This window comes from Pteropus vampyrus, unplaced genomic scaffold, assembly GCF_000151845.1.
Source record: "Pteropus vampyrus isolate Shadow unplaced genomic scaffold, Pvam_2.0 Scaffold528, whole genome shotgun sequence".
NCBI lineage: Eukaryota > Metazoa > Chordata > Mammalia > Chiroptera > Pteropodidae > Pteropus > Pteropus vampyrus.
Window position 1 is genome coordinate 1,521,911 of NW_011889309.1, and position 12,764 is coordinate 1,534,674.

Genomic DNA, 12,764 nt, shown 5'->3' on the forward strand with positions numbered 1-12,764 from the left:
AAAACTCTTGTTATTTGCTGATGACATGATACTATATATAGAGAACTCTAAAGATTCCACCAAAAAACTGTTAGAACTGATCAATGAATTCAGTAAAGTAGCAGGTTACAAAATAAATATTCAGAAGTCGGTGGCATTTTATGCACCAACGATGAAGTTTCAGAAAGAGAAATTTAAAAAACAATCTCATTTATAACTGCATCAAAAACAATAAAACACCTGGGAATCAAATTAACCAAAGAGGTAAAAGACCTGTTCTAAGAAAATTATGTCTTTGAAAAAATAAATTGAAGAAAATACAAATAAATGGTAGCATATACCATGTTCATGGGTAGGAAGAATGAACATCATTAAAATGGCCATACTACCCAAAGTAATCTATAGATTCAATGCAATCCCTATCAAAATACCAATGACAGTTTTCAGAGAGCTAGAACAAATAATCCTAAAATTTATATGGAACCATAAAAGACTCCAAATAGCTAAAGCAGTTTTGAGAAAGAACAAAGTTGGAGATATCACACTACCTGATATCAAATGACTACAAGGCTACAGTAATCAAAACAGCATGGTACTAGCATAAAAACATATATTAATCAATGGAATAGAATAGAGAGCCCAGAAATAAATCAATGCCTATACGCTCACTTAATATATGACAAAGGTAAAAATATACAATGGGGGTAAAGACAGTCTCTTCAATAAGTGGTGTTGGAAAAATTAGACAGATACATGCAAAAAAAAAAAAAAACCAGCTGAACCACCTTCTTACACCATATACAAGAATAGACTCATAATGGATTAAAGACTTAAATGTAAGACCCAAAACCAAAACTTCTAGAAGAAAACATAGGCAGTAAACCCTCCGATATTACTAACTAGTAATTTCTTTTTGGATATATCTCCAGGCAAGGGAAACAAAGAAAAAATAAACAAATGTGACTACATCAAACTAAAAATTTTTATATAGCAAAGGAAACCATCAACAAAACAAAAAGACAATCAACTGATAGGGAGAAGATATTTGCTAATGATACATATGATAAGGGGTTAATATTCAAAATATATAAAGAACTCATACAACTCAACAACAAAAAATATCCAATTAAAAAATGGGCAGAAGACCTGAACGGATACTTCTCCAAAGAGGAAATACAGAAGGATAATAGACATATGGAAAGATACTTAAGGTCACTAGTCATCAGAAAAATGCAAATTAAAACCACAGTGAGATATCACCTCATACCTGTTAGAATGGTTATCATCAATAAATCAAAAAACAACAAGTGTTGATGAGGATGCAGAGAAAAGAGAACCCTCATATATTGTTGGTGGGATTGCAAATTAGTATAGCCGCTATGGAAAACAGTATGGAGGTTTCTCAAAAAATTAAAAATGGATATACTTTTTGACCCAGCAATTGCACTTCTGGGTATTTATACAAAGTAAACCAAAACAATAATTTGTAAAGATCTATGCATCCCAATATTCATGGCAACTTAATAGCTGAGATATGGAAACAGTATAAATGCCCATCAATAGATGATTGGATAAAGAAATTACAGTTCATATACACAATGGAATATTACTCAGCCATTAAAAAAATGAAATCCTGCTATTTGCAATGACATGGATGGACATAGAGGTTATTATGTTGAGTGCAGACAGAGAAAGATAAATACTATATTATTTCACTTATACGCGGAATCTAAGGAACAAAAAGAACAAACTAATCAAAAACAGACTCACAAATATAGTGGACAATTTGGTTATGAACAGAGAGGAGGAAGGTTTAGGGGGCCAGGAGAATGGGGTGAAAGGTTAAAGAAGTACAAATTAGTAGTTGATAGATGGTCATGGGCATGGGGAGCATGGCATAGGGAAAGCAGTTAGCATTAATATATTGGCTAGGTGGAAAACCAGAGGAGAAAAGGAGCAAATAGGAGGATTATTTTATAAACTATATAAATGTCTGACCAATGTACTATATACTTGAAACTAATTAAAATAAATAAATTTACTTAAAAAAGAAAAAAAAATGATCTCACATCTCTGTCTCTAGAGTCAGCCAGCGAGATTTGTTCCTAAATATCTAGTCTAGTCTCTGCGTCTTCCTTCTGGACTCTCTTGGCACCATTAACCTGAACGCCTCTGGAAACCCAAAATCAAATCTCAAAGTCTAAAGATCTGAAAGCCCCTGAAAGCCTCTGGAGGACAATTAAAGCCTCAGAACTGCAGCTACTCCAAAGCACCTGCGTTGGTCCAGGTCCTCCAAGAATCAGGGTACAAGACAGGATTAAACATTCAAGGACTTCATTAATGGAAATGCCACTATGAGAAAAAATGGAGAAGGTGGGAAGAAGGACTGGAGAGCCATCGGGTCACAATGCAAATCTGACCAGAGGTGGGAATTTTGAGGGAGACATCTTAGATGTCCATGAGTCTAAGGATGGTTTGCAAGGCTATCAGGGAGTCCTTGAGCCAGCATTGGCAGTCAAGGGCTGTCACTGTCTCCCAGGAAGGGTCTGCCTTATTATCCTCACCCTACTCAGTTGTTTGCTGGGAGTAGCGCCTGAGAAGCTATGTCCTCTTTGCCCCACTGGATTTCAGAATGCAGTAGCTGGGGTCCTGGTCAGTTATGCTCGATGTCCCCTTAAATCTGAGGATATGATAGAAAGAAAAAGGGACACATTTCTTTCTCTTTTTCAGGGTAAAGTTTTATTCTATGACTTTTCTCGCAGCTAGGAAGTTTCTTTAAAATAAGATTGTAGATTATTTGGTTTTATCTTTGAGCAGTCCCATCTTTAACATTATAATACTCTGTAGTCATGTCTCAGAGAATTCTAAAATCTCAGAGTTGGCATCAGATATTAGAATTCTTTCTGCAGGGAGTCTACAGTAATTGCTGTGCCAAGAGTCAGTTGTTTAGTTTCACTCTTTCTGGAGATCAGGAGATAAAGTCATTGAAGCCCTCAGTAAGTTGCCTTGGTTTTGCCCTTGCCTGTTGGCCTCTGCTTCCTTCCTGATCACATGCTGTCTGCATAGTCTACCAGCATTACCCAAACTAGCTATGCATTAGAATTACCCAAGAAACTGTTTAATAATACACAACCATGGACCCATTTAATCAGCATCTCAGGGAGGGGGAGAACATGGAAATATGTATTTTCAAAAATATCTCCAGATGATTCTCATAGTCAGCCAGGTATGGAAAACATGATGTGGTTCATGAAAAACTCAATTAAGGGAGATTGTGTAGCTGGAAGCTTTGCTTGGGAACTGCCCATCATATTAGCAGCCACTCACATTATGCTCTTTCATGGCTCAGGCTCTTTTATGTGTGATATTCCAGGCACACAGTTACAGAGATGGATAGTTCCCTTTGCACACCCTCAGAGGAAGACACTCTAGGTGGCTCTCTACATGTTTTGAGAGGAACGTTCACTAAAGGTCTGTGTGTCCAGAAAGCTTGTTAGCATCTCTTAGTAGAGAAGAGCCATCTTGGTCATGAAGTCAGTAAATTGTAAAACTTAAATGGATACTCAGTAGAATCTGACACAAAGGTGCATATTGAAGATGCACAGTCAGTTCTCCTTCCAATGTGTCCTTCTATGGTTATACTTCCATGTTACATGTGCACTGCAAACTGAGCTCAGCTCCCTAAGAACTGACGAGTTACTGCCAGTTATACAGTTTTTCTCTGGATCAGATGCCTAACCACATTCCCTGCATGAGATCTTCATGGGAAGGTGTGTTTGGGTGTGACCAACTGTTTTGCCAGCCTGTATGTTCAAGTTCCTAGCGATAGGGCCTAGAAAGTGCCCAAAAAGTTCTATTGAACAAAGAATTGTTCCTTGATTTTTGACTATAGCCTCTGCTAATGTATTGAGCTGGCTCAATGACAGTACCGACTTGGTATTGCAAATAAAGAAAATAGTAACATTGAAAATTTCCTGTTTACCAAGCATAGTACTCAGTGCTTTCCATGAATCATCTCATTTAATCCCCACCTCAAATGATTTTGTGAAGAAGGCAATGTTATTGCCATTTAATTGATAAGGAAACCCAAGTTTAGAGAAGTAATTGACTTACTCAATGTGAAAGTGAGTGAGTGGAAGAGTCCATATTAAATCATCAATGTCAGAGAGTTGCAAAGGCTTTCCTTATCTCTATCCCTCCTTAAAGGACTGTTTTAATCTGGGTTGTCTACTCTCTGTCTCTCCAGGGCTCTCTATTGGGAGACCTCATTTTCCAAGCCCTTCAAAATCCTTATAGGTTTAGCTTTGCCCCCTCACCAGCATAACCTCCCTGGACTCAGCTCTGTGCCTCCTTCTCCTACCTTCCTCTACATTCTAGGTCCTCTCCTTTCTTCTCAAGTTTCCTGGTGGTCTTGAGAAGGTGTTGGTAGAGTGAGTTTGATGGCAACTTAAACATGGCCCATTTCATTGCTTTGTTTCTCTTCTGCACCCTTGTTTTTCTCCTATGCCACAAGCACCATCAGCTGGTGACAGAGAAGAGAAAAGGCTATCTTTTTATATGGTTTAACTTTTTAAATTAATCTTCAGTTTAGTGACCTTGTAAAGTCTTATAATGCCTCCCTGTCCCAAGTATTTTATTTACTCGATTTTTCTGTAATATAGAACACTTTTTTTCTCTTCTCACCACCAACTTTGTCCTCAGGGCAAAGTGAATAATATAAATATATTGTTCATCTCAAAATTGACTCTTCACTGAACCTGGTTAGAGTCCCTGACTGGGCTCGTGCACTCTGATGCTCTCCTGTCAGGATGAGTCTCTTTTGGTCTGTCTCATTTCCCTTCTTTGAGAGAATGTCAGCCTGACCTGAATGCTAGCCCTCCCTAGATCAATTCTTATGTGTTGTCACCCAGAAAGGAAAAGAGAGCCAGCTGTCATGAATAATAATGCAGCCTGACCCACTGAATTATGACTGGGCCGATAAGGTTGAAATCAGAGGTTGAAGATTCAGCTCTAGTTGTGTTTGAGAAACGCTAATGCTATGCCAGGAGGAGTCAGTACTTGTCAATAAGCTTTAGAAAACAGAATCACATGTTTGGTCAGGGGAAGATGAGATACTGAGTGTAGTCAAATGTTGACATTCTGTCACTGCTCTGCCTTTGACATGTGACCTGTCAGTTAATCAGCCATGTAGTAAATACTTAGTAAGTGTCTATTCTAAGTGTCTTGGGACATCACCATAAAGGAGGCAGGAAGGGCCCTGGGATTCATGGAACTGAGAGTCAATAGAAACTAACTGTCTTAGTGCCACTTCATATAGTGGCTTTTTATAAAATGTTTTGAGTACCTGGGAGATAAACTCTCATTTTGCTTCATCACTTATCCCCTCTAATGCTCTTCAGGTTGGAACAGCACAATGACAAGATGGAAATAGAGGTGGAAAGGAGAAGATAAGCAGGCAAATAATAGGGCTGACTTGTCCCAGATGTGTTTAAATGTGATTGCTGACATAACCTCCTTGAGCCATGCCATTCATTTGTTCAATCATTTATCAAATATTTACGGTATACCTACTTTCTACCAGGCACAAAGCTAAGTGCTGGGAATGTAAAGTCAGATAAGACATAAGCTTTGACACCAATATGCTTTAGTCCAGTAATTGAGACTGCCATGTTAAATCAGCAATTGCATGTACAGATAGACAGGTACTATAATAAAGCTGCGGATAGGATATAGTAGGGCACAAAAGAGAGATGGCCAGTTCTATCTGAAGAAGTCAGCATCTCTTGAGCTGAGTTTTGAAGAATGAGTATCAGGCTACCAGGTAGTCAAAAAAGCAATGACAAGGTAAAAACATGTGCAAACAACAAATCATGGGAAAGAAATGACAAGTATGTTTGTAAAGCTGGAGTGTAGAGTACGAAGTGATGACAGTGTTTAGGAGCATAAAGAAGGCAAGAGACTTAATGATTAGAAGTGAGAATGGTTAGAAGTGGAAAAGTCAACAATTAGACAGTAGGAGACTAACATGTCATGATAAGGAGTTTGGAATCAATTCAATACATCATATTGAGTCACTGATATTTCTTAAATAAGGAAATAATATTATTATATTTGTATTTTATAAATTATAATCTATTTTATAAGGTTCACTCTAGTAGCGCCAAGGAGAACAGATTAAAGGAAGTAAGGGGTGAGTCTGGGAGCAGAGACACCATTTAGAGGTACATTTGTTAGTTCTACAGTTAAAATTCACAAAAACCCAATTCAAACTAGCTTAAGGTATATGCATGTGTATATGTGTATGTGTATGTGTGTGTGTGTATGTATATGTATATGTGCATGTGCATGTACATGTACATGTTTATGTATATATTCGGATGTAAAAACTTTAAGATGGATCCAGGAGCTGGATCCAGAAATGCAAAGGTCATCAAATCTCTCTCCATTGCTTGACTCTTCTAGTTTTCTCTTTTATGTGTTGTATTTTCTCATACTACAGATTGATTATGTCCACATGGCAATAATGATGATTCCTGGAAATCTCAAGACTATATTCTTATAGCTCTTGATTTAGAAATGAAAGACACCCTCTTTCTCCCAGAATTCTTATGTCAAATTTCATGGAATCACTATGATTGGCTCTGCATGGAACATAGATCCTTCTTGTGGACAGGCACATTGGGCACTCTGATTGTCCAGACCATAGTAATGTGCCACCCTTGTGGCCTTTTTATATTGTTTCATCTATCTTTTCTTTTTTTAAATATTATTTTTTAAATTTATTTTATTAGTTTCAAGTATATAGTTTATAAAACTATCCCCCTAATTGCTCTTGAAAGGACACTTCCTTTTAAGATAAGCTGGTGCAGTTATCAAAAGAAGAAGGAACAGAGAGTGGATAAGACAGGTAAAAATACATCTGCCATAATTAATTTCATTTAAGTAACAACTAATGAAGAACTGGGCTTGAGGTGGAAAGGATAGGCACAATAACTTTTTAAAAAACAACTTTTAAAGAGTTGGAATGAACTGAAGTTGGTAACAGGTAAGAAATGAGAAAGAGAAAAGGGAAACGGAGGGCTTTTGTAAAATACTAGGTTTCTCATTTGGGTGAGTTTGGGGTGTTATATTTAATTGAAATAAAGTAAACTCAGGAAGATAAGTAAGACTCAGCCAGTGGGACAATATGCAAATGGTGAGTTCAGTTTTGGAGTGCTTAAATGGGCTGCAATTAGAGTGTTCAGTAAGAGCATATAACTTGCATTGAGGTTGTCAGGGATTAGGTGAAAGGGTTGGGAAGAGGGAGACACTGGCTAAATGAGAGTGGGACCTGGGGAAAAACTGACTAGGTATGACTTCCACAGGAGCTATGGCTGTCTCAGTCACTACCCCAGGGACCTTGTACATACTAGGGTAGGTGCATGAAAAGGGAATTCTGTCCAGAGCTTTTGACTCAAGAGGTGGGTTAAAATCAATGCAAGGGATTCTAGAGTCAGAGTCCCTGAGGAGGGGAGGTAGCTGGTGGGAAACTACATGAAAGGATCAGAATGGGAACCAATTAGGCTTATACTAGGTGATATGGAGTAGAACTAGGACCAGGACTCAAGTAGGAACCAACAGGAGGAGTTTGGCCACACACTCTGAGAAGTGAATAGGGAGACTCCATGCATATTTAGATTCCTAGGACTAAATTCAATATAATCACAAAGGCTTTCTAGCTCCTCAAGTGAATAAAGCTTATAATGAGTTTCTAGTGGAGTCAGGCTTCTACCGGCTCAAGATAGCAGTTGTTTTATATGAGAATTCTGTGGTAGCTGGAGATAGAGCTGTGAAGAATGGCTGAGCTGACTCAAACCTGGCTCAAAGGCCCTGGTTACAACTACCCTAGTGATCAACTTTAACAGATATGTTATAGAATCCTGAGATTTGCTTTTCTGGGGACAAACCCTAAATAGTAGGTCAACAATAAATACTTGATGGATGAATGAATGAATTTCCTCATGTTTATATCATATACTCTGTGCGGAGTAAGTGTACTGTGTGATCATGTGCATTGTAGTTTCTGTGCCTAGGTTACCACTGGTAGCTAGAGCTCTAGGGGGCTTACTGGCACATTAAGGGCTATGAAGTCCCCTTGCAGTTCTGGTTACCCATCAGGTGAGAAGTTGTTTTAAAGTAAGTTGTTCAGAGGCGCTAATTTCTGAAGCACAGCCTCTTTGTAAGGTTCGTTGGCAGAACAGGAGGATGGTGGCAGTCTCCACACATTTGGAAAAAGGCGGATTGGCAGGGCTGCTGGAGGCTCCCAGCAGCTAAAGCTCTCTCAATTGGCTTCATGGACTAAGAGAGAAAGAAGCAGTGGAGGCTGCCAAGAATATGGCATTTCTCATGCTACTTAGGAAAAGAGGCAGCAGCTACAGCTCCACCGAGTTATGTTTTTATGTTGAACATTAGGTTTTATCTGAGGATAAGTGAGAGCAAGGACCTCTGCTTTGGAATTGCTTTCATAGTTTATGACCTCAGCCTTTCTTCACACTGCCTCTAATGGGTTCACCATCCTCCCCTTCCTAGCCCAATCTTATACCTAGAGTTGATCAAAGCTAAGACTGGGAACACCCACAGGATCTGTGGGAGGGGAGGGGAGATTGTCCTTCTGCTCTTATTCTTGAAATTCGTGAGCATCTTTTGGGTAGGAAGCTCCTATTTGCAAGTGATCCGAATGCTCCGTGTGTACCTGTGTGCACATATAATGCAGAAGGGTTTGGATAGCCTTGGAAAAATGTCCACAATGTCCAGATGTCCACATTGTTAAGTGAAAAAGTTTCAAAACAGTAAATATAGTATGAACCTGGTATCACAAAATATATAATGAAGATATACGTGTGTGTGTGTGTGTGTGTGTGTGTGTGTGTGTGTGTGTGTGTGTGTGTTACAGGCAGAGAAAGTCTGGAAGAATATACACTAAAATGTTAATAGTGTTTTCTCTGTATTATAAGATCCAAGGTGATTTGTGTGTTTGTATGTTTTGAATTTTGGTTAATTTAATTTATTCTTGTTTTCAAATTTTTCTTTAATGAATATATATTTCTTATATAATAACAAGAGTACTGATAATAACGAACATAAGGCAACAAGAGAAATAAATGACCTATTATCCCAATATATTTTTCAGCACAAGACCTTAAAAACAGAATGAACCTAAGCAAATTCAAAGTTGTTGCAACAGACTGTTTGTGCTCCCCTGTGTCCCCCTGCCCCAACCAAAAAAAAAAAATGCTTTGAAATCCTAACTCTCAATGTGGTGGTATTAGGAGGTATGGACTTTGGTAGGTAATCAGAACATGAGGGCGAGTCATGAATAAGATTAGTACCCCTGTAAAAGAGACCCCAGAGAGCTCCGTTGCCTCTTATGCCATATGAGGACACAGAGAGAAGGCAGCTATCTATGACCAGGAAGTGGGTGCTGACCAGACACCATATCTTTTTTGATCTTGAACTTCCAGCATCCAAAACTGTGAGAAATAAATTTCTGTTGCTTATAAGCCACTCTGTCTATGGTATTTTGTTATAGTAGCCCAAACAGACTGAGCCAGCTTTGAATCTAAAAGAATTCTGAAGACTACCTCTCAGTCCTCCTTGGGCTCTTGTGTGCATCTGTGTCTGACATGCAAGGGATTCCAAGTATGTTGGCCCATCGTAAAGGCATTCTCTGAATCGATCTATGCAAGAAGCAAGAGAAATAAGGGTGACTAAACTAATGCAGGATTTGAGGTGAGGATAGAGGGCAAAATGAAGAGGTAAATACACACATGAACTTTTGCTGTGTTGATTAAATGAATTTTTTGCTGCAAAATTACCTGTGAATAATATTCCTCAGATTGGGCTGATACTCCAGTGAAGCAAGTGGAGCTCATTCCATTATTATTATTATTATTATTATTATTATTATTATTATTATTATTTTATTTAGAAAAACTCTTCCTATATTACCCATCCACCACCCTAACCTCTATTCTAGGATTATAAACCCCACTGCAAAATTTGAGTCACTAAGTTTTTTTGGAGTCTGAGACAGTTGAAAGTGTGAAATGCGGGCCAGAAAGCAAGTGGCTTTGAAACATTTGTTTCCACGAAGCATTAGCTATAATTTTTAAATCACATATTGGAAGTTCTGAACAAAAACAGAGCTTGGGGCTCTGGTCAGCCATCCAGGAACTCTTGGCTGAGCTATTTTTTCCCATAAGAAAAATCAGGTAATAAACCTAAAGGGAAAAATAAATGGCTCCCTTTCTGCTTCATAGGCTCTTTTGTGTTGTTGATAGGAGCCTTATTTGAGTGAAGAGTGTGCTGGTGCTAAGAGTAATAACACAGGATACTCTCAGAGGCCTCTTGAGCTTTAAAATCATTGTATAGCTGAGTGATTAAGAGGAGTAAGAAAGTCTATCTTAACCAGTAGTGTGTTTACATTTTGAGCTCCCTGGTCAAGTGTTTGCAAGGGTCATCACTTTTCATTAATTACACAATAAATAACTTTTCATTGAAAAAGGGCCACTGGATACAGGAGGCTGGAGAGGGAAGGTACTGCATGTGTCCTTTGGGCAACAGTCACATACTGGACCCAGGGAGACAAGGACTTACTTTTGCACCTATTTGCGAAGAAGCTCAGCTCTGAGTAGACAAGCCCCTAACCCAGGGTGGGAGATAGGTTCCCTTGTTCATTTTCAGTGGAATCATTATTATGTGCTGCTATTTCCCTACCTCCTGTTATCAGAAAAAAAAAAATGGAGTAGCAAAGACCAAAAGAACAGACTTTTTCTTTTTTTTTTAATTTCCAACTGAAGCAGTGACTATTGGTTCACTTACATGAGAGATGTTCTTGAGACTTTTCCAGATTATTTTGAGAGGACTGGCACTTTCTGAAAATGAGCATTCTGTTTTTGGGTTAATATTTGAAAGCCATCTGTGATTGATTTATTAGAGTGCTAATAATATTTTGCTTTTCTCTCCAAAGCATCCTAAATTTCTTCCTTAATCCTGTTTACCCAGCTCAACTGTAGAGAAGCCAAAATCACAAACTAGAGCTCCATGGTATTTACAGTTTTATGGGAAGGCTAATTTATAGGCTGTTCAGTTTTCTCCTAACTCTAATGTTGGATGGGAGAATCTTCTGTTTAAAAAAGAACTGCACCTGAGATATGAATATTTGTGTTTGTGTTAGGGGTATTTTCTTTACCATAGAAAATAAAATCAAAGAATAAAAGAGTGCTAGGCTAGGGATGCAGAGAAGCCAATAAGAAGTACTATGTCAAATATAGCAATGACATAATAGCTGCCAATGAGTATTGAGTCAGACACTATGACACTTGCCAACACTTGTCATGGATGATCTCATTTAATCCTTAATAGCTCTGTGAGGAAGGTACTGTCATGACCACATCACAGAGGTTTAGAAAGGTTAAGTAATTTGCCCAAATATTTTTTTTATTTCAATTATTAAAACTGAGGTATACTTGACAAATAAAATTGTGTGTATTTAAGGCATACAACATGATGATTTGATACACACATACATTGTGAAATGGTTACCACAATCAAGTTAATTAACACATCTGTCATCTCATATAGTTGTTTTTTTTTGGTTTTTTTTTTTTGTTTTTTTTTGTTTTTTTTTAGTTTGGGTGGTGTGAATGTATAAGATCTACTCTCTTACAAAATTTCCCCATTTCTCTCACACTCTCTCCCCAGCCACTGGTAATTACCATTCTACTCGCAGTTTCTATGAATTCTATTTAAAAAAAAAAAAAAAGATTCCACATGTAAATGATTCCATGCAATATTTGTCTTTCTCTATTTTTGCCCAAGTCTTAATGGTAATGTAAAAACAAGACTTGAATCAAAGTAATTCTACATAATGGCTTGTATTCCTATACCCAACACTGTATTCTCTAGAAGGAAGCAGGGAGCAGGCACTTGGCAACTAACCCATCCTTTAAGAAATTATCCTTTGAGCTAGAAGAGCCATTTCCTACCTTTAACCAAACTCCTTCCTCAACTTCAGATACAGAACCCATATTCAGTGGTCTAGATTATCTTCTACTCTCTTTCCACTGTGGCTTATTGGTGTTAACAAAGCTTATTTACTGAAAGAACTAAGGTGTCTCCTGCCAGAGAATTTATCCTGAGAGGAAGAACCGCCCCTGAGTGACAACTCTAAGTAGGGTATGATTCAGTCACTAGTATTTGTCCACTAATCCCATCTCTGAGTCTAATGAAGAACAAAGAATGAGTTGATTATCTGTTCTATTTCTGGTCTTCTCTTGACATTATTATTGTTTCCATGTGGCTTCTTTAGAAGCTTCTTAGAGCATTATAGTAGAAGACATCTTTAGGGTTGTTTGCTCAGCTAGCCCATTTTTCTTGACACTGACATTTACAGTCATGGAGGTGACTCTTGGCAGCCATGTTCCAGCTTTGTGGTGCTGCCCTCTCCTTGCCTCACCCCACTCTTACCACCCCTGATTGGTGCAGAGGTGGGCTCTTGACTAGGTTAGATCAGAGTCCCTTCCCAGGAATTAGGAATTGGTACTAAGAGAAGGTTAATGGCTGGACTTGTAACAGGAACTTGGAAGCCATTTCCACCAAGTAGATTGATGTACCAAGAGTGCTGGTCTTCAGCTAGAAAACAAAAACAAAAACAAAACTGATAAAGGTGGAGAGCAAACATAGATGGCTTTCCTGTCTCTGCTTCCAGTCCTCTTCTTCTGGCCCTTCGCTCTGGGCATACCCAG